Here is a 27,558-nt window from a genome sequence, read left to right on the forward strand (position 1 = left end):
TGGCCAAACTGAATTGCCTGTTATATCCAGGGATGTGACAGGCTAGGTAGATTAGCCATGGGAAGTGCAGGATTATAGAGACAGGGTAGGGGTGTGAATATGGGTGGGATGCTTTTAAGACGGTCAGTGTGGACTTGATGGGCCGAACAGCCTGCTTCCACACTGTAGCGATTCTGTGATCTCATTGTTTTATTGATGTAGTTGCTAACTATGTATAAAATTTGAAATATATATCTTCACTTTTGAATCAATTTAGGTGACAATCACAAGTACAAATGTCAAAATCAGAAATATTAGTATCCTTAAATATAAAGCACAATTATCCCAACAGTATAGAACTACACAGAATTTACAGCACAGAAAGCCATTCAGCCCATCTTATAATATGCAGTTTATAATATTTCAGGCTACAAATGAACACATCAAATGCTGCTTGGTCGTTGCTTGGATTATTCCCTGTGCCTTTCTAAAGAAAGAATAATTATCATCCTGTTGGGCTATCATTGTCATTCTCAATTTGGTGCTTCTTTGGATGTCTCTGCCTAGGTGGCCAACGCAACGAGCCCTGCCTGCACACTAACTAAAATTTCAAAATTATATTTATCCACATTAGTTGATCCTTATTTTCATTCTCCGATATCTTCTTTGATTTATCATCCATGAACACCTCCCAGTTGTGGTTGTCACAACCAAGGATTTCATTTTTACCACTACTGTGCCACTGATTAGACTGTAATTGATTTGAATACATTGAGGTGGTGAACAAAGACAGACCTGTTCTGGATAGAGGAGTGAAAGAGGATTTGGGTAAACCTTCCAGGGGGTGATGAGAGGAGAAAGTTGAATATTACAGTTTTGACCAGTGTAACAGATGACACTGTACAGTAAACTTTGTATTAACTGGCACCTATGGGACCAGGAGTGTACCGGTTAATCAAATATTCCAGTTTATCAAGATGTCTACATAATCAATGTAGAGACATACACTAAGTAATAGAAATGTAATACATGGATAGACACATCACTGTTATATTTTATTTACAACATAAATGGCTTAAATAATAACTTAGAGTCATGCAGTTGTACAGCACAGAGATAGACCCTCTGATCCATCTTGTCCATGCTGACCAGATGTCCTAAATTAATCTAGTTTCATTTGGCAGCATTTGGCCCATATCCCTCTAAATCCTTCCTATTCATATACCCATCCAAATGCCTTTTAAATGTTGTAATTGTACCAGCCTCCACCGCTTCCTCTGGCAGTTCATTCCATTCACACCACCCTCTGCGTGAAACGTTGCCCCCTTAGATCTCTTTTAAATCTTTTCCCCGCTCACTATAAACCTATGCTTGCTGGTTTTGGACTTCCCTATCTTGAGGAAAATACCCTAACTATTCACCCTATCCTTGCCTTTCATGATTTCATAAACCTCTATAACGTGACCCCTTAGCTTCAGACGCTCCAGGCAAAAGTAGCCCCAGCCATTTCAGCCCCTCCCTACAGCTCAAACCTTCCAATCTTTTCTGAACCCTTTCAAATTTAACAACATCTTTGTTATAGCAAGGAGATCTGTTAAATAAAACTTTGTGGCAGAGAACCCTCTCGCTTGCACCCTCAACTGACTACTTGGACATTGTGTAGATTGTGATAATTACAGCAAACGTCTAGTATTTCAGATAAGTTTTTTTTGCTAGTTTATGAAGTGTGCTGGTTCATCAAGTGCTGGTTAAAATACAGTTGGTTGTATTTGACTGAAGCAGGGATCATGCTGCCCCGAAACATGTTCAGTCTTGTGGATATACTGCTTGTGCTATTGTGCTACTTGAAGATATTTTCTAATCAATCTGTACAGAGAAGTTGTTACATGCCTTTGGAGCAGGTAGGGCATGAGCCCAGGCCTTGCTCAGAGCTAGGGATATGAGCTCATTGTGCTATTCGTCTGGTTGCTAGATTTGCCAGGACTAATCCTGAAGTTAATGTCAGTAGGGCGTTAGTTTGCATTTTTCTTTATGGCCAAAATAACCTTAATGTTTTAAATAAACATTTGTTTTTAATATTAAGTTGTGAACTGCTGATTGCTTGAGTTCCAAAGTCAGACGAAGGGCTAAACTATATAGCAGGGCGTGTCGTAAGTGATAGCACCGCGTATTTACTGTACAGTCTATTTGTTGGGATCACTTCGCAAGCAACAGCAGGAACCTTGCTGATTTACTCCCCCATCAAAGAAATCCATAGCACGCTAAAGGTGATTCTGATATCCTAACCAAGCACACCTGATGTTAATTGTGGCCTCTGCATTCATCAGTGTCAAGTGGATCTCTTGTGGTGTCGTGATAATATCTCTACTGAAACTGAGAGACTCCACTCCCACCTATTTCAGAGAGGTGTAATAACAGGTTGATGTGAAAAGATCATCAGTGTCAATTAGTTTTACAATGACTCATTAAAGTTGGTAAACATGTTAACCATCAGGTGGGGTAGTAGTGGATTTGTTGCTTGCCATGACCTAGAGTATAAAGTTGAAACTTTATTGCTGGAACAGCACAGCAGGTCAGGCAGCATCCAGGGAACAGGAGATTCGACGTTTCGGGCACAGGCCCTTCTTCAGGAATGAGCAGAGAGTGTTCAGCAGGAGAAGATAAAAGGTAGGGAGGAGGGACTTGGAGGAGGGGCGTTGGAAATGTGATAGGTGGAAAGAGGTCAAGGTGAGGGTGATAGGTCGGAGTAGGATGGAGGCGGAGAGGTCAAGAAGAAGACTGCAGGTCAGGAAGGCGGTGCCGGGCTGGAGGGATCCGGCTGAGACAAGGTGGGGGGAGGGGGGATGAAGAAACTGGTGAAGTCCAAGTTCATCCCCTGCGGTTGGAGGGTTCTAGAGTATAAATGGCAGCATGATATCTGGATTTATTTTCCAGATGCTGTGCTTTTCCTGATCTGCAGGGTGGGGAACTTGTAGAGACTCTTTGATTTATTGTTTGGCAATAACTTGCGCAGTTTCACTTCTACCAGTCTATATTTAGGTTCAACAATAAAATGTAGAACAGTATAAACATGTCACCTTCAGTTGTCTATGCAATCAGTAACGTTTTGAGTACAAAGTTCATTTAGGAGGCTACACAAGGGGGAAGAAAATGCAACAGCCTTCAAGAAGCTTGTAATCAAGCTTTGTTACTCATTGTTTCACGTGACTATATGAAGACAGGTTGTGAAGTTCATATGTAGAATGCCAAAGAAAGGGATTGAAAAGCTTGTCAAAACTGTTATAATTATACACTAGTGAAGTCTGGCATGCGTTTCAACATGGCATTCGTGAACAGCAGTTGGTAAAAAGACTGAGATGTTTCTATGAGGAAATTTAATGTGATTTGAAAAATGCAGTGGTTTTCAAAATAAGAACTAAAGCCTTGTGTTCCTTCAAAATGTGCAATAATTTACAGCATTTCATTTGAGTGCTGGATGAACAAATTTATATTCAACAATAGAAACCAATTTATTTTAAAGTTGATGAGAAGATCTCTTAAATTTTTAATTGTTTATAGTAATTATGCTAAGGCTTGAGAATTAACAAATTAATCTTAATTTTCTGAGGAGAAATTTAACTTCATTTTCTCACTCACTATCTTTTGGATGAGGGACTGTAGCCCAAACGTTTATTCCTGGGTTTCGTGTGCAGAACGGAGAGAAATCCCAGCTCTGTGAACATGTTGCTTCAGAAAAGTGGAGGAGGTGGCAGGTTTCCTGATTTTTGAGGCACGCTGGGGAGAAAGTCTGCCTTGCATCTCTATCTTTGGGATCAAAGATTTGTCAACTTAAAACATCCTCCTGAGCTCATCCTTTCATTCCTCTCACACTCCATGCATCATCCATATGAATGCAGACCACCTTATTTTCTTAAGCTGCTCCATGGTCCATTGTATCTCCTATGGCTCCAACCATTCTCTTGACATTTCATAGCCCCTATGCCAACTCCTATCCAGCTACTCACCACCTCTTTGCCTTTCCCTCTCCATGTTAATTCATCAAGTATCCACATGGACAAACTTCAGGAGGCAGACTGATTGGAAATAAAGTTGTGCATGTTCGTAGGATGTATTTTTTTAAATCCACACTGATACAGAACATTCAACACAATGACGCTCCTTCAACCGATCCTTTATGCAAATAAAATAAAAGAATAATTTAATTTATCAATACAACCATTTCCGTTCGATAGTCATTTGAATATTTTATCGCATGATTACTTGATCAGCACTTTATTTCCTAAACTATAATTTTCACACGCACAGATATTGCTGAGAAAGGTCAACACGTTTGGCGGTATCTGTGGAGAGAAATCAGAATTATTGCACCAGATCTGGTGACCCTTCCTCATAGGTGTGTCCTCAGGTTCACTGGATCCATGGGGACAGGAGGGAGAGGGGTGTGGGTGAGGGTGATGGTCATGGTGCTGTAATTGCTGGCCCATAACTAAACCATGACCATCGAACTACAATATGTAAATGCTACAAGAGTAGATCAGAGGTTCGGAATCCTGTGGTAATTCATCTCGTGTCTCCCCAGTTTCTGCCCACTATATATAATGTCATTATTAGAAATGCAGGTTCCTTTATGGGTCAATCAGAAGATATTTTCTAATTAGCCTGTTCAGAGATGTTATTACAGACCTCTGGTGCAGGTGGGACTTGACCCTGAGTCTCCTGGCTCCGAGGTAGGATCGTCACTGCAGTGCCACAAGAGCCCTCTATAAGGATTAACCAGAACAGCTGTGGAATTGGGTAGTTGGACTTTGTATTCCCCCTCCCTCTCTCCCTACCTTTATTGTTGCATTTCCTCTGGACAGTGCTTGTAAATTGTTAATTTAATTAGCGACAGGGTTGCTTTGGTTGCTGTTTAATGAAGAAAAGAAAGAGCTGAGGTCTTCCATGTGTCGTGCTTGTTAATTGGTATTTTATTTGGTGGTGTGTGATACAGACAAAGAGCTGGGTAATATGGGATCTTGTGTCACAGTGGTACTGTCCCTGCCTTTGGGGTAGGCAGTCTGGGTTCAAATCCCACCTGTCCCAATCATGTCATGATATGTCTGAACAACTGGTATAGTTAAAAAAAGAACTCGTTCTTGACATAGAAATGATTGTGTCTCCTATTTGTCTGTCCCATTCTACTGTTACATTCATACCTGGGTGCCCTTAGAGAGGGAGCGTGTGGTGTCCACCAATATCCTCAAGGCTTTATCTTCCCCTCCACAATTTTCATTTATTTCCTTTCCTTGTGTTCCTCACCATTTTTAGTTTTGTTATTGTTTGTTAATTGTTATTTGGTCAATTTGATGATTGGCACTGCATCCAACCCCTTCAGAGTTCATTTCCATCAGCATTGACACCCAATGGTGACATAGTGCATCTTGTAGCTGATAGACAAATTCAAAGAGATTCTTAAGACGCCAGCTTGTCTCCTTGAGCACAACAGTAGCAGATGCAGGGGAAAACTGTCATGTACATGTTCCCCTCCAAGTCATAGCAAATTGCTATTCCATCCCTGTCACTGAATTAAAATCTTGTAACTCTCTTCCTAACAGCCATTTGGATGTACCCACAACTCCAGGATTGCAACAATTCAAGAAAGCAGTTCACCAGCCCCTTTTTTGAGACCATTTACGCCCAATTAGTGAGATCTACTCCCAACGAATTAATATATTTAAATGAAGCATTTATGCAGTTTATACATATGGCATCCATACTTCTCATAATCTGACTTTTAGTGGAAGGATTTCTTCCATGAAAGGTGCCCTGAGATTAGATCCAAAGGGTGCCCTCACCTCTCCAAAAGGGCAACCTAGCTATGCAAATTAAATACACTGAAAATAGATCTGTTTTTACCTGGCTCAATGTCTCCACTCTGCACATCACATGTCAGGGGATCCAAAATCTGACAAAGTCGGAGGCAGTTGATCGTTTTAATAGCTAACTTTCTCTGGAAACTCTGCATGTGTGAACTAAGGGCTACCTCTCCTAAACATTAAGTGCTGGGTTTGTGGGCAGGGCTTGTGATTTTGACTTCTTCCTGCAGAATTATCACCTAAGTTCTTCAGGGGCAACACTGTGGCTCAGTGGTTAGCACTGCTGTCTCATAGCACCAGGGCCCCAGGTTCGATTCCAGCCTCTGATGACTGTGCAAATTCACAACGACATTCTCCCATGTCCGCGTGGAATTCCTCGAGGTGCTCCAGTTTCCTTCCACAGTCATAAAGATGTGTGGACTATATGGACTGGCCCATGCTAAATTGTCCACAACGTCCAGAGATGTGCATGCGAGGTGGATTAGCCACGGGAAATGCAGGGTTCCAGGGATAGTGTAGAGGGGGTTGGCCTGAGTGGAATGCTCTCCATACCCCTTCAACTCATTACTCATTTAAAAAAAATTGTCTATCTCGAATGTACTCAATACCCCAGAGTTTGGATGCTGGGACAGTGAATTCCACAAATTGACGACCCTTTGCAAGGAATAATTTATCTTCATCTTTGTTTTGAGTCTGCTATCGTTTAGCCTAAAATTAACACCTCTTGTCTTAGATTGTCCCACATGAAGAGATGACCTTCCTACATTAACTTTGTCAATCCCCTTTAGTTTGTTATATACCCTAAGTAGATCTCCTCTCATTCTTCTAAGCTCCCAAAAGTATAGGTTTAAACTGTCAATCTCTCTTTATAGGATAACTTCCTCATCTCTAAGTTAAAAATCACACAACACCAGGTGATAGTCCAACAGGTTTAATGGAAGCACAGTAGCTTTCGGAGCGTCGCTCCTTCATCAGGTGGTAATGGAGGGCTTAGTCCTAACACAGAATTTATAGCAAAAATTTACAGTGTGATGTAACTGAAATTATACATTGAAAAATTGATTGTCTGTTAAGCCTTTCATCTGTTAGAATACCTTGATAGTTTCACTTCTTTCATGTGTAAATCACAAAACCTTTTTTAAAAAAGTTGCATTCTCGGGTTAGCTGTTAGCTAAACATATTGTCTAGCTATCACCATTGTTAACAGCTAACCCGAGAATGCAACTTTTTTAAAAAAGGTTTTGTGATTTACACATGAAAGAAGTGAAACCATCAAGGTATTCTAACAGATGAAAGGCTTAACAGACAATCAATTTTTCAATGTATAATTTCAGTTACATCACACTGTAAATTTTTGCTATCAATTCTGTGTGTTAGGATTGAGTCCTCCACTACCACCCGATGAAGGAGCGACGCTCCGAAAACTAGTGTGCTTCCAATTAAACCTGTTGGACTATAACCTTGTGTGGTGTGATTTTTAACTTTGTACACCCAAGTCCAACACCGGCATCTCCAAATCATTCCTCATCTCTGGAATCAATTCTACTGAGTTCCTCTGAACTGCCTCCAGTGGAACTATATCTCCTCAAGTACAGAGACCAAAATTGTACAAGTGTGGTCTTATTAATTGTTGCGGCAACAATTCCTTTCATTTATACTCATCCTTTAGCAGTAAATGCTCAACTTCTATTTGCCTTCGATATTATCTGCTGTACCTGCATTCTCACTTTTTGTTTGCAATTCATGCATGAGGATATCCAGGTTCCCTTGCATTGAAGTTTCTCTCCATTTAGATAATAAATTTTCTTTTGATTCCTTTGACCCAAATGGTTAATGTGTTAACCACGCTAAATTTCATCTGCCAGGTTATGGCCCAAACACTGAGTCTATCCATATTAAAATGTAAATTTCTTATTTTTTCATTGCAACTTCCTTTCTTATCTATTTTTGTCATCTATAAATTTCACTGCAGTATTTTCTAAACCCACCTCCAAGTCACAAATACAAATTTTAACTATAAGTCCAAAGATGTGCAGGTTAGGTGAATTGGCCATACTTAATTGTTCAGGGGTGTGTAGATTACATTACATTACATTACAGTGTGGAAACAGGCCCTTCGGCCCAACAAGTCCACACTGACCCGCCGAAGCGCGGCTCACCCATACCCCTACATTTACCCCTTACCCTAACACTACGGGCAATTTAGCACGGCCAATTCACCTTACCTGCACATCTTTGGACTATGGGAGGAAACCGGAGGACCCGAAGGAAACCCACGCAGACACTGGGAGAATGTGCAAACTCCACACAGTCAGTCGCCTGAGGCAGGAATTGAGCCCGGGTCTCTGGCGCTGTGAGGCAGCAGTGCTAACCACTGAGCCACCGTGCCGCCCGCAAGTTGCATTAATCATGGGGAATGGGTCTGAGTGGGTTACTCTTCGGAGGGTCCGTGTAGGTTTGATGGGCCAAATGGCCTGTTCCCACACTGTAGGAGTTCTATCATCTTCTAAATATCCTGAACCCTGTGACTCACCACTGCTAACATCTTGCCAGTCAGAAACAGACTCATTTATCCCAACTCAGTTTTCTGGAATCACATCATATTTTGATACTAACAGGCATGACCAGACTAGAAGAATTACTCAGTGACTTTTGCTATTTTACTTTAGAAAGTTTGGTCTGGCATTGTGTGTTATATTCTCTGCAATGTTATAGAGTCATACAGCATGGAAACAGATTCTTGGGTCCAACCAATCCGTGCTGACCATAATCCCAAACTAATTAGTCCCACCTGCTTGCATTTGGCCCATATCCCTCCAAACCTTTCTTTTTCGTGTACTTTTCCAAATATCCTTTTAAATGTTGTAACTGTACCAGCAATTACCACTTCCTCTGGAAGTTCATTCCACACATGATAAAAAATGTCCCCTTGTGCCTTTTTAAATCTTTCTCCTCTCAACCTTAAAATAATGCCCCCTAGTCTTGAAATCCCTCACTTATGCCCGAAACGTTGATTCTCCTGTTCCTTGGATGCTGCCTGACCTGCTGCGCTTTTCCAGCAACACATTTTCGGCTCTGATCTCCAGCATCTGCAGTCCTCACTTTCTCCTCAAATTTTTTAACATCGTGTAACAGGATGACCAGAACTGAATACAATATTCCAGAAGACACCTCACCAAAGTCCTGTAAAACTTCAACATGACTTCCTAACTCCTATACTCAAAGGTGTGAGTAATGAAGCTAAGTGTGTTAAATGCCTTTAACGACTCTGTCTCCATATGATGCAAACTTCAAAGAATTATGAACCTGAACCCAAACGTGCCTCTGTTCTATAACACTATCCAAGGTCCTACTTTTAATTGAATAAGTCCTGGCCTTGTTTGTTTTTCCAAAGTGCAATATCTGGCATTTATCCAAATTAAACTCCAACTGCCACTCCTCAGCCCGTTGACTTAATCAATCAAAATCTCTTTGTAACCTTAGATAACCTTCACCATCCACTATGCCACCAATTTTGGTGTTACCTGCAAACTCGCTAACCATGCCTTCTAAATTCTCATCTACATTATTTCCATAAATGACAAACAAAAATGGAACCAGCAACGATCTCTGTGGAACATCGCTGGTAACAGGCCTCCAATTCATTAAATAACCTTCCGTCAACACACTTTCTGGCCTTAAGCCAATTTTGTATCCAATTGGCAAGCTTACCCCAAATCATATGTTATCGAACTTTTCTAATGAGTCTACCATGTGGAACCTTTCAAAGGCTTTACTAAAGTCGAATTAAGCAATATCCACAGCTCTGTCCTCACGAATATTTTTGATTACTTTCTCAAAAAACTCAATTAAGTTTGTGAGACATGATTTCCCTCGCACAAAACCATGCTGACTATCCCTAATCATTCCTTACCTTTCCAAATGCATGTGCATTCTATCTTTCAGAACTACTTCAACAACTTGCCTACTAACAAAGTCAGATTTGCAGGTCAGTAGTTCCCAGGCTTCTCCTTACACCCATTTTTAAACAAAGGCACGTTAGCCGCGCTGCAGTCATCGATTACCTCACCCGTAGTTATTGATACAAATATTTAGAGTCGTAGAGACGTACAGCACTGAAATCGATCCTTCAAATTCATGCTGACCAGATATCCTAACCCAATCTAGTCCCACCTGCCAGCACCTAGCCCATATCCTTCTAAACCCTTCCGATTCATATACCCATCCAAATGCCTTTTAAATGTTGAAATTGTACTCTGGCAGCTCATTCCATACATGCACCACCTTCCATGTGAAAAAGTTGCTCCTTAGGTCTCTTATATCTTTCCCCTCTCACCCTAAACCTATGCCCTCTAGTTCTGGACTCCCCCACCCCAGGGAAAAGACTTTGTCTATTTATCCTAACCATTCCCCTCATAATTTTGTAAACCTCTGTAAGGTCATCCCTCAGTCTCCAACGCTCTAGGGAAAACAGCCCCAGCCTATTCAACCTCTCCCTATAGCTCAAATCCTCCAACCCTGGCAACATCCTTGTAAATCTTTTCTGAACCCTTTCAAGTTTCGCAAAATCTTTCCGATAGGGAGGAGACCAGAATTGCACACAATATTCAAATAGTGGCCTAACCAATGTCCTGTACAGCTACAACTTCTGAACAGATTGAGTCGAAAACATCTAATTGATCTGTGCTGAATTACTGTAACTTCTTGTTGGCAGCACTGAAAATAAGCTACATTCTTTAAAGTTGTTGTTAGCTTCAATTTAAGGGCTGCATAAGTCAAAAAAAACAACTGTGCCATCACTATATCTGATGAATTTTATTTTCAGGGATAGACAGGACAGGCAGCTCAATGTTCCAGGTGTTATGGGAAGGATAGAATGGGAGGCAAGAGAGGAGTGAAGCCACCTTTTTGATAAAGGAAAACATCGCTGTATTAGAGAAGATATTTCTGAAAAATTGTCCAGTGAAACTCTATGGGTTGAAATTAGAAATAAGAAAGGAATGATCACGTTGATGGGTTTGTATTATAGTCCCTAATAGTCAAAGGGAAATTAAGGAAAAAAAAATGTAGAGAGTTCTCTGATACATGTCAGAACAATAAAGCTGTTATAATAGAGAAATTTAATTTTCCAAACATTAGGGCTACCATAGTGTTAAAAGTTTAAATCGTAAAGAATTTCTAAAACTTGTTCGGAAAAGTTTCTTTATTAATATGTAAATGTTCCTAAAACATAATCTTCTCGTGCTTAATAATGCAGGGCAAGTGACTGAGGTGATAGTAGTGGAATACTTTGGGTCCAGTGCTCATAATTCTATCAGTTTTAAAACATTCATGGAAAAGGATAAACATTCAGTAAAAGTTAAAAGTTTTAATTGGGGTTAGGCAAATTTTAATTGTATGAGACCAAAAGCTTTCAAAAGTTGATTGGAATAGACTATTTGCAGGTAAAGGGACGTCTGACAAGTGGGAGGCTATCAAAAGTGTGATAACGAGATTTCAGAGTCATTACATTGATGTTAGAATGAAAGGTAAGGCTAGTAGGATTAGGGAACAATGGATGAACAAAGATATTGAGGTTCTAGTCAAGAATATTAAAAAAAATTATATTAGATATAGACAACTAGGCTCATTGAATCTCTTGAACAGTACAAAGAGTGCAAGGGCATTCTTAAGAGGGAAATTAGGTAGGCAAACAGGGGATGAGATAGCCTTGAAGCTGAAAATGTGTTGCTGGAAAAGCGTAGCAGGTCAGGCAGCATCCAAGGAACAGGAGAATCGACGTTTCGGGCATAAGCCCTTCTTCAGGAAGGATAGCCTAAGTAGGTAAGGTTAAGGATAATCCAAAGACATTCTACAACTACATCAAGAGTAAGACAGCAATGAGAGAGACAGTAGGGCCCCTTTAAGGTCATCTTTGTGTTGAACCCCAATGAGATGGGAGAAATCGTAAATGAATATTTTGCGTTAGATTTTACTGTGGAGAAAAAATTGCAGGCTGGAGAATTCGGAAATAAATATTAATGGTTTGAAACCAGTTCACTTTACAGAAAATGGTCTGCTGAACTTCTTAGAAAATAAAGGTGAATGAATCTCCGGGACCTGACCTAGTGCATCCCAGAACATTGTGGGAAGTTAGGAAGGAAATTGCAGGTTTCGGGTATAGGTTTAGGGTGAGAGGGGAAAGATATAAAATAGACCTAAGGGACAACTTTTTCACACAGAGAGTGGTACGTGTATGGAATGAGCTGCCAGAGGAAGTGGTGGAGGCTGGTACAATTACAACATTTAAGAGGCATTTGGATGGGTATATGAATAGGAAGGGTTTGGAGGGATATGGGCCGGGTGCTGGCAGGTGGGACTAGATTGGGTTGGGATATCTGGTCGGCATGGACGGGTTGGACCAAAGGGTCTGTTTCCATGCTGTACGTCTCTATGACTCTAAATATTTGCATCAATAACTACGGGTGAGGTAATCAAGGACTGCAGCGCAGACTCTAATTATGGTTCACTCCATGGCTCAATTTAGATACATTTATTAATTGAGTAATTAGGCTAATCCTAATGACATTCCATTGATATGTTGTGTAAACCTTTCGCCCATTGTGTGTATACCAGTTCTATTAAAGTTGCATCTCCTTAATTTTTTCTGTTTAAACCTTCCCTATCCAATTCCATTTGAAATTTATGTTGAATTTGCTTTGACCACCTTTTTAGGCAGTGCTAACAGATACAATAAAAATTACTTTTTTTCAACAAATATTTATTTCTTTGTTCTTTTCTTGCCAATTTCCTTCACTCTGTCTTTCGGTGACGAATAGCTGTAAACGGAAACAATTTTTCCTTAATTATTCCATCCAAACACTGCATATTGGGTCAGCCCTTGCCCTTCTCTGGCCTAAAGAAAACACTCCTAGCTTTTTTTCCTCAATTGAAAGTTGCTCATCTCTAGAGCCTAAATTTCCTTTTGTATTTTCTCAAATCATTTTTAAACAATTGTACACTGAACTGTGTACAGTATTTCAGTTGAGGTCAAACTGTTGATTTATCTTGCGAAGAACTATACTGTCATAGAAGTTAGGATTATCAATGTGGCTTGCAATGTGGGAAGCTTGTGCATGTAGGAAGCAACTTACATTAGTGTTTAAGGACCAGGACACACAGTGCCCTAATCAGAGTTAAGGTGCTCGGTTTAAAATTTAGTTAAATCTGTCATTTAACTCTCCATTATCATTAATTAGTGCATTCCCCACAACAACTCTTTAACCAGTCTACTTATCAACCAATAAGCACTCTCATTTCATGCACTATAAATGTTAGTTTTCCCTCAAGTTGGTTCTTGTGTGAATCATCCTGATAAGTGCAAGACCAAAATATTCAACAAATGGGACTTTTTTGTATTCAGTACTCAAGTTCTGCATGACCAAGTGACTATTTAAATTTATGTTGTGACCTGTGAAATAGTTGACCCGTGGGGAGGGAGGAAAGAGAGAGAGAGGAACATTTCTTCCATCTCAGTTGTAACACATTATTAATTTAGATTTGTTCTTTAAGAACTGCTGCTTGACATTTTAAATGAAGCATCTTCTCAGGAAACGAACCTGTTAGGGAAATGTTGTTTGTATCAGAAGACAAAGAAACATGTGACTAGTTTGCACTCGTACAGGAAGTTGGGAACCAGGTTGTCACTATGCAAATTGGATAGTTGTGTTTTGGAACCTTTTTGAATCACACCCAATCTTCGTTAGGGCCTCAGGCATATCATGTAAAATTGTTGCAAGTAAAGTTTTAAAATGATAACAACAAGCTGTCAGAAAGTGATGCATGCATACTCTGCAGCTTGCTTTTCTAGGGTGAAAACACCAGAAGAAAGTTAAAGAAAAATACAGTTATTGATCTATTAGTAATGTTGTTTCTTCTATTTTCCCATAGCACATTCACAGCCAGCTGTGAATCAATATTTTCTGCTGATTATAGGTGCAGCAGTTTTACTGGTTACTCTGAAAAATAACTTAATCAGCTTTTGAGTTTCTGCTTGCCTCTAAAATAGTGCCTATGTGGATTTAAAAGGTCTGGCGCTCAAAGGAAGCATTTTTAGAAGAAAATTTGTTTGTATGCTGATTTGGTTACTTCAGTTGAGGGAGAAAACGTTGCCTCGATTCCTGCTCCAATTGCTGATTGATTTACTCGCTGATTCTCATATTCACGTAGGACAGGGTCACATTTGACTATGGGGTACTCCCTTGAGTCAGATCTTTTTTTTTTCACTCGATCTGAACTTGATTCTTTATGCTTGACTTGGTTATTAAACTTTTTTAGGATATAGGCAAAATTACAACATTATTTTTCACTACTCCAACTCCTCCAAGAACTGCGTTGATCCTTGTTCCTACGTCCTGTGTAATCCTACTGAGATGGGAAACACACAAGGAAATTTTGAATTCCTGTTGGGCTTGTTTAGTTGCTAGACCTTTACCAGGAACTTGCTGATAAAATGCGTGATGAGCAAAGAAAAATCTGTTGCCAGGTTGCTGTACATGAAATTGTGCAGAAATGCTTAGTCAAATCTTGTCGTAGAGTCATAGAGATATATAGCACGGAAACAGATCCTTTGGTCCAATTTGTCCATGCCGACCAGATATCCTAAATTAATCTCGTCCCATTTTTCAGCCTTTGGCCCATATTCCCCTCAACTCTTGCAATTCATGTAGCCATCCAAGTGCCTTTTAAATGTTGTAATTGTACCAGCCTTCGCCACTTTCTGTTGCAGTTCATTCCATATGTGCACCACCCTTTGCATGAAAAATTTGCCCCTCAGGTCCCTTTTTAAAATCTTTACCCTCTCACCTTAAACTTATGCCCTCTAGTTTTGTACTTTCCCACTCCAGGGAAAATACCTTGTCTATTTACCTTATCCATGCTCTTTGTGACCATATAAACCTATATAAGGTCTCCCCTCAGCCCCCAATGTTCCAAGGAAAACAGCCCCAGCCTACTCAGCCTTTCCCTCTAGCTCAAACCCTCCAACACTGGCAACATCCTTGTAATTCTTTTTTTAAACCCTTTCAAGTTTCACAACATCCTTGAATTTTCCTTCCTTTTTCATTTATGCAAAGATTATTCTCCAGTGGGCTCCTTGCACAAGCCAAACTTAAGTGCAAATTTGTTGGTGTGAAACTTTGTACAAGTGTTGATCTTCCATGATTTTGATGAGCTTGCTGTAAAGAGGAATAATTTGGATTTTAATGAACATGAGATGAAAAATACTTAATAACTTGTATGCGAAGGAAAGCAAAGTGGATGCAGATTTGTAAATTTTATGTATTTTACATAAATCCAAGAATGGAATGGACATGAGCCATCATATTTAATCATTTCACACTTCCTCTAGTATTAACATGGTGTGGCTGTTTTCAGTAATATGTTTGCGAAATCATTTCAATCTAAATTTATATCATTTTTTATCTGTTTATATGATGTACTTTTCCTGGCTGAGAATACAACTTGTTAGCCTGTTCAGACTTCTGGCAAGCCTGCCATTAGTGCCAAATGCTAGAACAGCTTGAAGTCATTAACCTTCTGATGTCCTGTCACTTTCCTGTTTCTTTGTTACTGTTAAGCTACTTACAAGGCTGTGGAGGGTGTTAACCTCGAATAATAAGAAATCTCACCATATCAATTCAGTGTTGATATGGCAATGAATTTTCACTTATTAGAAAATGTGGTTGGTATAAAATGTTTAATTTTGATACTGTATATATATGTCCATATCCTGTTTGTCTGAGAAATTGTTGTAAATGTTTCTCACTCTGGTGAATGTTGTTTAATTAAAATATTGCTACAATCTAACTTTGTACCCACCAAACGGTTTACACTTTGCTTAAACTTCATGCATTAAAAAAAACGTGTGGACAATGTTATTCCAATAAAGTCTAATTTAGGCAGTGAGAGTGTAAATAGAGAACACTTGCAAGTCTTAAGACTAGTTAGAGAACCTTTTCCACCCCAGGCTACTGAAACTGTGCACTCATTAATGCAGTGCCTGCTGTATTGGTGATGTGCTGTTTTTGGACTGGGTTGAACCTGATGGAGGAGTTATGTACCAAAAGCTTGTGATTTCAAATAAAACTGTTGGATTATACCCTCGGATTGTGTGACTTCTGACCTTGCTGTATTGGTGAAAGCTTTCAAATAATTCATTAAAGAGACCTGATTGAGTGATCTCAGCATTTCTATCAATGGAGAAATGTAAATGCAGTGTGAAAAGTGTCATTTTGAGCTGCTGTAACTATAGAAGTAGGTCAAGGCTGCTGATAAGCTTGGGATGTATATGTTGTAAGGTTAGATAGCATGTGGAACGTAACTTGTTTGATGTTGAGACGGATGGAGAGGAAGTTTGGTGGTGTTGAGGAGGAGGAGAAGACAGTTTGATAAATTGCAGAAGCTTCCCTCAAGTGGGCTGAATAGAGATTATAGTGGAGCAGGTGTTCATGCGTGGGGGGGGGGGGGGGGGAGCGTTGTAGGTGTGTGAATAACCAAACTGAAAAGTTTGTTTTTGAAACAAAATAAAATTAATTTAATGGACGGGGAAAAGATTGTAGAAACGCTTTTGTAGAGCCCATGTAGAACGTGTGGCAGTAATGTGGGTTCCGCCTATTTTCAGGCCACTGAGTTGCTTTTGTTCTTTTCAGCCTTGCCAGTGCAAGAAAGTTACTTTCCTTTCCATTACAAGTATCTTGTTGAATGGAATACTCCAACTCGTTTTACTTTGTAGGAAATCTTCAATGTTTTTTTTTCTTTTGGCAGAAAGCTTTACCTAATTTTAAGGCTTGGATCAAATGAGGTAATGTTTTTGTGGCCATATGGAAATAATCAGCTTCAAGGCTGAGGCAGGCCTTTTTATTTAGCCTGGAGGCAGTGTAGTAAGTGAATAGCATGGCTTTCCTTCACATCTGGAACAGGAATTTGACTGGAAATGGCATGCATCTGTCGCCAGAAGTAAGAGGAAGCCACAATTTAAAAATTTAAAAGGTTGGATACTAAAGTAGAGATACCAAATTCTGGTTTGCTTTCTTGTTCAGTAGTACTACATAAAGCAAAATAAGCCCAGGTTGACAGTGATGAGAATTAGCTTGTTTGTCATACTTGAGGTTTTTTTCTTGTTGTTCTTAAGATTAAAATGGCACCCAGATGATCTTCCTTTCCTGTGTCAAATAATCGTGACCCTGACTTTGTCTTGGTTACTTCCCTCTTTGTCCCAAGACTCTTGGCTGTCCAGTATAGTAAGATTTTTAGATTTGTTTGTTTCCTTATCTGGAAAGTGTTTGTCTAATTTAGATCATATTTAATCATGTGGTGCTCTGGCTTTGCAACATTTATTGCTACTTTGCTCCATTGAGTGTAATAACATAGTGATGGTTGCCCTCTGGACTGTGTTCCCATTGAAAATATGCCAGGGTGGAGTAAGTAGACTTGTTTGTCTTATATACCATATGTCCAACGAGACAACAGAAAAAGTCTTATCTAAATCTGTATCTTTCTTGCCCGTTTGGAAATGTTCAAGTCTACAACATTTATTGCTGATTGAAACACCTCCCAATCCCACAAATAGTACAGGTATCTCCAATTTAAAATGCATCAATAGTGCACTGCCATTTTAACTTAGTTTGTAGATTAGGAAACTCTCTCCACCAGTTTTGTTCCTGTGTTGTAACTGCGTGTGCTCCATTTCTTTTTAAGCATGTTGTTATTTCCCCTTCCCAGCCACCTCACTTTCACATACCTATTGCTTTTCTCTGTCGATCCTCCTACTCACTACTTTCTAACCTGACCTTCCCACTTTGCTCTCCTGATCACCCCCTGTTTCTTGTTTTCTGCCAAGCTGAGGGAGTGCCTGCGATGGTGAGAGGAAAATAGTGAACAAAGACGTGATCAAATTGGTGAGAAATGTAGTGAGTGAAAGGGTTGACGAGCTAGAGGTTTATGAAGTTGGTATCGAGCAAACATAAGGGTCATGAAAGCAAAGTAACGGGTGGGAAGGAAAAGCAGAGAACAGGACGGTCTAAAAGGAGAAATGGTGAGTGACAATACATTTAGTAAGAGGATTTTGGACCATTTGGATTTAGACAGCAAATATGTTTTTAATTTAAAAATTACAGTTAGGAATTTTATGTACTCTTGAAGCATTTCTTATGGGAAAATTATTCTTTTTGCATGATTTTTGTTTAGCATACTGTTTTAACGACTGCATTAGCAGTAATAAACAAGGGGCAGCTGTAAATGTCTGAATGTTCATACTAGTAAACGTTAAACCATATTTCTGCTTTTGAAACAGTTCTAAAAGTGGTAGTTATCAGTACATAACTGCTACTATTCCTGTTCACCTCTTCGCAGCATTGAAAGAGACTTTTTCTACTCTGAGAAAAATCTATACATAACTTGGAAAATGAAATCTTTGCTAAAAAGCATCATAAACTTATAAAACATATTACTTATTTCAGTCTGATTTCAACTGCACAACAGCCATGGAGCTTTCCAAAACGAGAGGTCAAAATGTGCCTTAAATGCATGACATTTCAACTTAAAAATTTAGCAAGGGCCTATAAGTCAAATTGACCAAAGCTACTTAATAAGTGCCAACCTTTTCTATATAAAAATTTAGCTTTTGGATATTAGTAGAAGTCTCAACTGTATGGTAAGCCATTCATGTAATGCTATGATGTGTCAGAAATCTGTATGCATGGGCAAGGGTTCACTGATGCTGTTAATAACATGCAGCCTTTCTGGATATTCCATTCCATCTGTTGAGATCTTGACATATTTTAGAGACAGATTTTCCAAATCCTTGCACAGAATTTAGTACTGTTACATGTTTCTCCTAGGCCATTCAATTTTTAAAAACATTTTCATTAGGTTTTTAATGTGTCCAAAGTTAGCATTAAAGCCCAAATGTAAGCCCTGGTTTAACAAGATCTAAATCTCTAATTTAGATCTTAATAAGATCAATCTCCTGTTAACTTTTTTTTCCCTAAACTGGCATAATTTAATAAAAGTTAGAAATGGACACTTGTTGGGGAGAAAAAAAGATTGTTAGTTCTGAATTTAATCTGTGAAGTATTGTTTATTTGAGTATAGCAAGAACATAACTGTCTCATCAAAGGCACTACTTTTTAGGGAGGAACATGTTGAAAGCTGGAACAAATAAAGTCCAATACAGGTAATTGCATACAGAAATATCTGGGAATTTCAGTGTTAAGTGATGGATGGAGAGGCTGATCTAAGCCTGCAATTGTGCGTATAGAGGGGGAAGAGATATGTCAACACCTCGAGGTATCCCTGTGTTCAGGCTTCAGTCCAGTTTATGCATGTGCAATAAGTTTGATTTTAGTTGTTTTAAATAAAATCTGTATCATATGCAAAGTGCAAGTTGTGGATATTGTACAGATGCTCTGGCTACTTTGCCTTTATTAATTGATAAGGGTTTTGAAATTCTTGACAACGCTATTTGCAATATCATGGCTGCTGTATTTATGTTTGAAAAATCATTACGTCGAGTTTATTTGTGATGCTTTTCTCAGTTGGCAAAGGTGGTTGCATTATTCAAAACAGAAGGTTTATCACTTAGTTTCTTTAAGTTATTTTATGAGATGTGGGCATTGATGTGTGTGCTAGCATTTATTATTTCTCATGGTTTGCTTGGACATTTGAGATGATCAAGAAACATTTAAGTTTGGACACATGTAAGGCAGACCAGGTGAGGATTGTATATTTTCCTCACTAGAGGACATTCGTGCAGCAGATGGATATTTATGAAATTGACAATGGTTACACAGTCACAATTAGACCAGCTTTTAATACCAGATTTTTAACAAATTCAAATTTCATCTGGCACGATGGCTCAGTGTTAGCACCTGCTGCCTCATAGCGCCAGGGACCCGGGTTCAATTCCAGCCTCAGCAACTGTCTGTGTAGAGTTTACACGTTCTCCCCGTGTCTCCGTGGGTTTCCTCAGGGTGCTCCAGCTTCCTCCCACAATCCAATGATGTGCAGGTCAGGTGAATTGGCATTGCTAAATTGCCCAGTGTTAGGTATGTTAGTCAGGGGTACATATGGAGAATGGGTCTGGATGGGTTACTCTTCGGAGAATTGATATGGACTTGTTGGGCCGAAGGGTCTGTTTCCATACTGTAGGTAATCTAATCTTAAAAAATGTAGCAAATTTAAGTCCAGGTACCAGGACATTAGTCTGGAACTCTGGACTACTAGTCTGTGACATTGCCACTTTGGTTGTCCTGTGACAAACAGAGGCAATTTCAATTGGACTAGAAATCAAAGATGTCAGAAGATGTCCTTCCTTGGGTGAAGGATTTGGATTAATTCAGATTCATTGTCAAACTCACTATGCAGTGAACATTTTAGAACATTCATACATGAACTTTGCACGGGGATAGGATAACTTAGTTTGCACAGAAAAGCCTGCTAACTGCATGGTTCCTATGTGAAAAATATCATTTGAGCTGATTATAATAACATGCTGGGCAGATGTGAAATGGCCTTGTTTGGAAGGAGTAGGCACTTTCTGGATGGCAGTGCAGATTTTCATGACCAAAGTGCAGGCAAATAATCCATCTGAGAATATTAAATGTTTGTGTTATTGTTTATATCTCAATTTATTTTTCATTGACTAAACATTTAATAAAATATTACTTGTTACTAAAGTGACTTGTCCTACATTTTTTGATAGTGTAGATGCTCCTTTTTATTTTTCTCAAGTGGACTAACATTTGTCTCTTCCAAAGCCATCTTAATACCCATTTTTTAACCTATTTTATAATCAACCTGTTCAGAGATGTTATTACACATCTCTGGAGTAGGTGGGACTGGAATTGGGGCCTTCTGATCCACAGGTATGACACTAAAACTGCACCACAAGAGGGCCTTTCTATACGGTTTAAAAGAGTTACCAAAGAACTGATGTGTTCTTTTTGCCATTCAATTTATTTTCCTGTACCTTCATGATTTTTCCTTACCTTTGTAAAAGTCTTGCCTTTTAGTACTTCTGTTTTGACCTTTATTCTTTTAAAAAAAAGTTTCACCCGAACATAAAATAGATGTTGGGTGTTGTGGTTGCCCATTGTGTTCAGCCTTAATTCATGTGTAAAGTTTGGTTGCAGATCATTGACTATTTTCTTGAGTAACAGTAAAGAAAATTAGTTTGACTTTAATATTTCCTTTGAACCCAGCTTACTAAAATTATAAGACAGTTAAGAGAAATTTGCAAGACAATTGGGAAAGAGTAGCAGAGTGAGGCTAATTGGATGGCTATTTCAAAGAGCTCCCTCAGGTTGAGGGACTGATTGACCTCTTACTGTGATTCAGTGATTTGCCGTTGTATTGCCAGATTTGGCTTACTAAATATAGATGTAGGCTTGTACCTGGCATCATCCAGATCCATATTGCTTAGTTTTGGCTGAATTATTGATTTATTAACTGAGCTCAGGGTTGTGGCAGAACAGCATTGCTTGCCCATCTATTTTCGCAGCTTCTTTTGAGTTTTTAAAAAAAAAACAAGATCTTTAGAAGAAACACAGAATTTAAGAGGCATCAACAAATCCTGGCAAGAGCCCGAGGCTACGTATTTCCTGATGTTAATAATCTGGTGAACCACTTCTTGGGATGTTTTGTGATGCTGAAATTGCTGTATAGAAGCAATATTTGCAATCTCTGGCCTCACCAATCTCTTGCACAATATCAGTGGTTTCTACTTTGATGCTGCTCAGTATTGGCCATTAATTGAAACGGTTGATTCATTCGTTGTCTTGTGTATCCACAGATGTTCTGCTCAGCATGTTCCTGTTTAAAATGGGTATTTTTACAAAATTTAATTCATTTAATCTGAAATGATGCTTGGAGTGCTGTTGGCATTTTAAACAACAGGTCCATTGTTTTTTTGTTAACTAATCCACAATTAATTGCTTTACTAGGATTCTGTTCCATATATTTGCCTCCCTGGGGAGGAAGAAAGTAAAAATGGTTGGAGTTAAAAATAGAAATGTTAAACTGGAGCTGCAAAGGCTTTTTGCAAATGTAGATGCCAGAGTGCACTGTTACTTATTTTAATGGTCTTGTGATTGGTTGGACAGTGGATCAGTTGGTAAATGCTTTATGTAGACTTGAAGTAACATGTTAAAAATCATACAACACCAGGTTATAGTCCAACAGGTTTAATTGGAAGCATTAGCTTTCGAAGTGCTGCTCCTTCATCAGGTGGTTGACAGCTACCTGATGAAGGAGCAGCGCTTTGAAAGCTAGTGCTTCCAATTAAACCTGTTGGACTATAACCTGGTATGTGATTTTTAACTTTGGACACTCCAGTCCAATGCTGGCATCTCCAAATCATGAAGTAACATGGGTTGTGAGTGCCTAAATCTCCATTTTGCATGGCCTACAGGCAGAATTGGACATTATAGTAGCTTCTTTCAGTTGTTGGATAAAAGGCACAAAACCTGCATCTGCAATATTGCTGTGTTATTGTGTCATATCCTTGATAATGACCAAGCTTACTGCTTTTAATTGTTGTGCTGTGAATGTGGCAGTTGAATTTGGCCAAGCTCACCTGAATTGGTTGGGACCACATGGTATGATGTAATCTTGAATAAAATGCGTCACAACATTATTAGTGTATTATTTGATGATCTCCAACATGATGTGATAGTCGAGAGTGTGGTGCTGGAAAAGCACAGCAGGTCAGGCTGCATCCAAGGAGCAGGAAAATCAACATTTCGACATTGGTCCTTCATCATGATATATGATGGTATTTCTATGAAAAAATATAAAAATAATTTTCAAGGCCGAACAAAAACAATGAAGATGTGAAGATGTTGATGAAAGAAGATTGCAAAAGTGAACTGGAAAACAAAATGGTCGAAAAGTAATTACAAGTATTTAAATAATCCTTCTCAAATGTACTTTCCCTGAACGAATAAAAATCCACAAGGGGAAAATATGGCACACCTGTTTCACCGAGAAGAGAAGTTTAAGATTGTAGGGAAGGAAGAGGCTGATGATGTTTCCAGAAGGTTTAATCCTGAAGCAGTGAAAATTCAAAGGTTTGGTAAGGATGCCTGAGAAAAGAGAATATGACAATAAATTGACTAGATGCAAAAAAAAATGAAAATGATCCATCGGTATGTAAAGGAAGAAATTAAAACAAATAAACATGGGTCCCTTTGAGGCAAAGACAGCAGAAACTATAAAAAGAAATGGCAAGGATGTAAAACATACTTTGGAAGCAGAAGACATAGAAAATACTTCACAGCATAGATGTCTGCGAAATCTAGATTCTGGGCTCTCTGCATCAGAATCAGAGTTTGGCCATTTGGGACTGAGGATGACAAGTGTCATTGCTTAATGTTATAGGTTTTGGCTTTTTCATTTAACTTTGGAAATCTGTAGATCAGTCATTGTGTATATTCATATTGGCTAGTGGAAAGGTCTCAAAGCAGATGGCCTACTTCAGTTCTTTATATTTTTGAGTAATTTTTCTTTATGGCTGTTAAAGAGTTGAAGACTTTTAAGAGTAGATGAGCTTTTTCATGTGTGGGAAAAAAAGGGTTAGCTCTACTAAGCTAGTCTTTTTATTATCTGTAACAGTTGTCCAAGAACTGTTCTTTGTATCTGGATCCTTTTTAAGATTTTTAGTTTCTTTCTGCTACTTAATAGAAGGATGATGGCATTTTTCTTCCAACAAGAAAATTCAAACATGGAAAGATTACCTCGAGGCAATGTGGAAACATAAACAAAAAATGGACAATAAATCAAAAGCATATCAGTACAGTCACCAAGTTATTTAGAGGTAGGATTTATTAAAGGTCTGAAATGTGGAGAGCAAGATAATGATTCGCAGAATTTTAAGAACAGATTACTGGCAGGTGGAGCAAGAACAGCATATGTAATCAGGAGTATGGAGCAGGCAATACAGATACCTGAGAGAAAACATTCTTTTTGGGTTAGATGCAAGACCATGAAGGGATTTAAACAAAAGCATACACATTTTATATTGGACATACTGGGAGCGCAGTTGGAAGAGACTAGGATTATCTGTGATTGACTTGGTGCATGATATAATATGGACAGTTGTAATTGGTTGAACTGAAATCTTAAGATGGGTGGAGGATTTTAAAGAATCTGACTTTATCCAGGCAGAAGGATGGAATTAGTGAAGAAGATATGGAAGTTTTGTTGATGGCTAAAGGTGATAGCTTCATTCTTTCACACGTTTAACTGAAAAAGAATTAACCTAAAGTTTGAAAGAGAGAAAGAATTTTTAATACAACAGTGGGAATTGGATAAACTTGAAGTTTTGAGTAAGAACAAGTGAACTTCACTTATGGATTATAGGAAGTCAAATGAGTGACCAGTGAATATGCTTACATATGTGCTGGCAGTAGTCAAGCTTATTAAATAACTTTTATTTACTGTGTATATATTGAGGGAAAGCAAACTAGGAGATGCTCAGTTCTGTAAAAATCAGAGTCAGGTTGAAAGTGGGATTTATAGTAATTGACAATGTGTTACAGCTGGCATCTAAAAATAATTTCAAAATTTGGGAAGGGAAACTAGTTTGGTCATTGAGTTTTAGTCATTTTGTATGTCTCTTGTGACTGTGTTTGGCTAATGTTGTAGTATTTATCTTCACTTCTCTATTTATGGCACTAGATGAAAGGTGTTTGCTTGATCAGTAATAAACTATTTGTCTTACCTCGTTGTATTTATTGAGGAGTTAGAGAAGAAGGGAGGATAGGTCATGGAGCTAAAAATCAGCATGTATGAATTGGGCCAAATGGCTTGTTTCTGTGTCTGCATTCTATTTTATTGCGAGTGATTTATGGCATCCTGATGTGGACCAAGAATCATGCTGTCTGATCTATGACCAATTAATTTGGCAATCATAGACTTTTAAATTAATATTGTGATGTCAGACTTCAGAATGGAGCAGCTGAAAGAAGTAGTAGCAGACACCAGACGTGAACTTATCAATAAGATTAGCAAAAGAGTAAGTCCTTAGCATCCATCTGAACAGAAAGCGCCAATCATTTTCCCTAATTGACTAGCTGGCCCCTTCCTGCCCACTCAGGAATCTCGCTGACTTGGAGATGTGTTGCTGTGAATTCTGACTCCTGGATTAAATTCAGCCCAATACTGATTTGATTTTGATTTTATTATTGTCACATGAACCTAGATACAGTGAAATGTTTTGTGTGCAGTACAGCCAGATCATACCATTCAAAGTGCATTAGGGTAATTGAACAGTGTGAAGAATATGATGTTATAGCTGTACAGAAGGTCCACAAAGTGAAGTTCGACATTGAATTTAAAATTTGACGGGTCCATTGTAAAGTCTAATAACAGTGGAGAAGAGGTTGTTTTGAATCTTGACATTGGTCAGAGCGTTAAGTATAGGTCACTTTTGGAATATTGTGTGCAGTTCTGGTCTTCCTCCTATAGGAAGAATGTTGTGAAACTTGAAAGGGTTCAGAAAAGATTTACCAAGGATGTTGCCAGGGTTGGAGGGTTTGAGATATAGGGAGAGGCTGAATAGGCTGAGGCTGATTTCCTATAGTATCAGAGGCTAAGGGGTGACCTGATAGAGGTTTGTAAAATCATGAGAGGCATGGAAAGGGTAAGTTGACAAGGTCTCTTCCCTGGGCTGGGGGAGTCCAGGGAGAACTAGAGGACATAGGTTTAGAGGGGAAAAATTTAAAGAGGACCCAAAGGGCAACCTTTTGCAGAGTGATGCATTTATGGAATGATCTGCCAGAGAAAGTGGTGGGGGCTGGTACAATTACAGCATAGAAATGGCATCTGGATGGGTATATGAATAGGAAAAGTTTAGAGAGATATGGGCCAAGTGCTGGCAAATGGCACTAGATTAGGTTAGGATATCTGATCGGCATGGACGAGTTAGATCAAAGGGTCTGTTTTCATGCTGTACATCTCTATGACTCTATATTGGTACGTATGTTTAAACTTTTGTATCTTCTGCCCATTGGAAGAGATTATAACTGGGTGGGCAGGGTCTTGGTTATGTTGGCTGCCTTCCCACGGCTGCAAGAAGTGTAGATAGAGTCAACAAATAGAAATTTGGCTTATTTGATGGACTGGGATGTGTTCACAACTCTCTGTAGTTTCTTACAGTCCTAGGCAGAGCAGTTGCTGTACCAAGCTGTGATGCATCTGGATAGAATGCTTTCTATGGTTCATCTATAAATTGGTAGGGGTCGTTAAGGAAATGCTGAATTTCCTTAGCCTCCTGAGGAAGTACAGGCATTTTTGTGCTTTCTTGACTGTAGCATCAACATGAGTGGACTAGGACAGATTGTTGGTGATCATCACCCCTAGGGAACTTGACACTCTTGACCATCTCCACCTCAGCACCATTGATGTAGAAGGGGCATAACCTCCACCTTGCTTCCTGAAGTCAATTTGCTGATGTTGAGGTAGAAATTGTTATCTTTACACCAAGCACTCCAGGAAGGGATGCTTGAAGTATACAACAAGCCATAAAATAAATATAGAACATGGTAGCACAGCCTTTTTCAGAATGAGTTTTTAACACCTTATACTGTGAATGGCTGCAGATTTATGCTTGTAAGGAAGGGATAGAATCACAAATAACTGGAGCTGGATGTCCGTGTTGAAACATGCGGGACTATAGTCCCTCCCCAGGAAGAGGGGGAGATATTGAGGGTAGAATTTGCATGCTAAATATTTTGATGCCATTTGAAGTTTGGGTTGGTTAGCACAGGTGATTGGCTGTCTGGTTTGCAATGCAGAGTGACATCAAAAGCTTGTGTTCAATTCTCAGACTTGCAGAGGTAACCACGAACGCCTTGTCTTGTTCACCTCACTCTTCACTTAGGCATGGTAACTCCCAGGTTAAACTCATCACCAGTTGTCTCTCTCTAATGCAAAAGTAGCCTATAGCTCTCTGGGATTCAGGCAACTTTCACCTCACTTTTTCATAACAGAAGAATTATGCAAAGTAAGCAAATGTTGCTGTATTACAGAAATATTCAGAGAAATTATTGTGAAAAGTGTGTTATAATCTGCTTAGGCCAACAAATGATTGAGATTATTATCTTACTGTGTCAATATTCTGCCAACAACTTGCTGAACTAATTGCTAGCAGTTGTTGCAGCACAGACCAGAGGCTTTCCCTTTTATACAGGGTAAAACAACAGCTTTTTCTTCCACTTTTTAATTCTTTCTTTTAAATGTTATGGATTGCACTGAGTTCCTTGGCATCAGTCCCCTGGTAACTCAGTCAAGTCAGTCAGCATGGATAACTTCAACTAAGCTGGAGTCTACTTACATCTGATTCACCTTTTGACTTTGTATGAATGTAGATGTATGGCGCTGGAAAAGCATGCTGGTCAGGCAGCATCCCAAAGGAGCAGGCAATTCAATGTCAAGCATAAGCCCTTCATCAAAAATGTTCTATATTCATACATCAGAGTTGAGTTAGCTACCTTCCTGGTTTATATAAGTCACTACTTCACCATTTAGCTGACTTGCCATTGAACTCCAGAGATATTTTTGGTTTAATAACTGCAGATCAGAAGTAACTTTTAAGTAGTATTTCCTGGATGTGTACAAGAGGCTTGATTTAAAGATCTAAACACAATTGATTTCAAGATCTTTGTTGTTGTCAAAGAGACATCATAGA

The 27,558-nt window shown here is 39.0% G+C and overlaps 1 protein-coding gene across 11 annotated transcripts in view; it reads left to right on the plus strand.

Moving 5' to 3' along the window:
* rapgef6 (Rap guanine nucleotide exchange factor (GEF) 6) overlaps positions 1–27,558 on the plus strand; it is a 378,117-nt gene that overhangs the window by 21,651 nt on the left and 328,908 nt on the right. The window contains exon 1 of one of the 11 annotated variants that reach the window (XM_087995263.1): positions 2,628–2,646. The exons of the other annotated variants lie outside the window; for them this stretch is intronic. The gene's annotated coding sequence lies outside the window, so the exon portion shown is untranslated. Of the gene's footprint in view, positions 1–2,627; positions 2,647–27,558 lie in introns of those variants that run through there. 11 annotated transcript variants of the gene reach the window in all.

Source organism: Chiloscyllium plagiosum, unplaced genomic scaffold (assembly GCF_037043375.1).
Source record: "Chiloscyllium plagiosum isolate Xiang-an unplaced genomic scaffold, Cpla_swu_hap1 HiC_scaffold_16, whole genome shotgun sequence".
NCBI classification, from domain to species: domain Eukaryota; kingdom Metazoa; phylum Chordata; class Chondrichthyes; order Orectolobiformes; family Hemiscylliidae; genus Chiloscyllium; species Chiloscyllium plagiosum.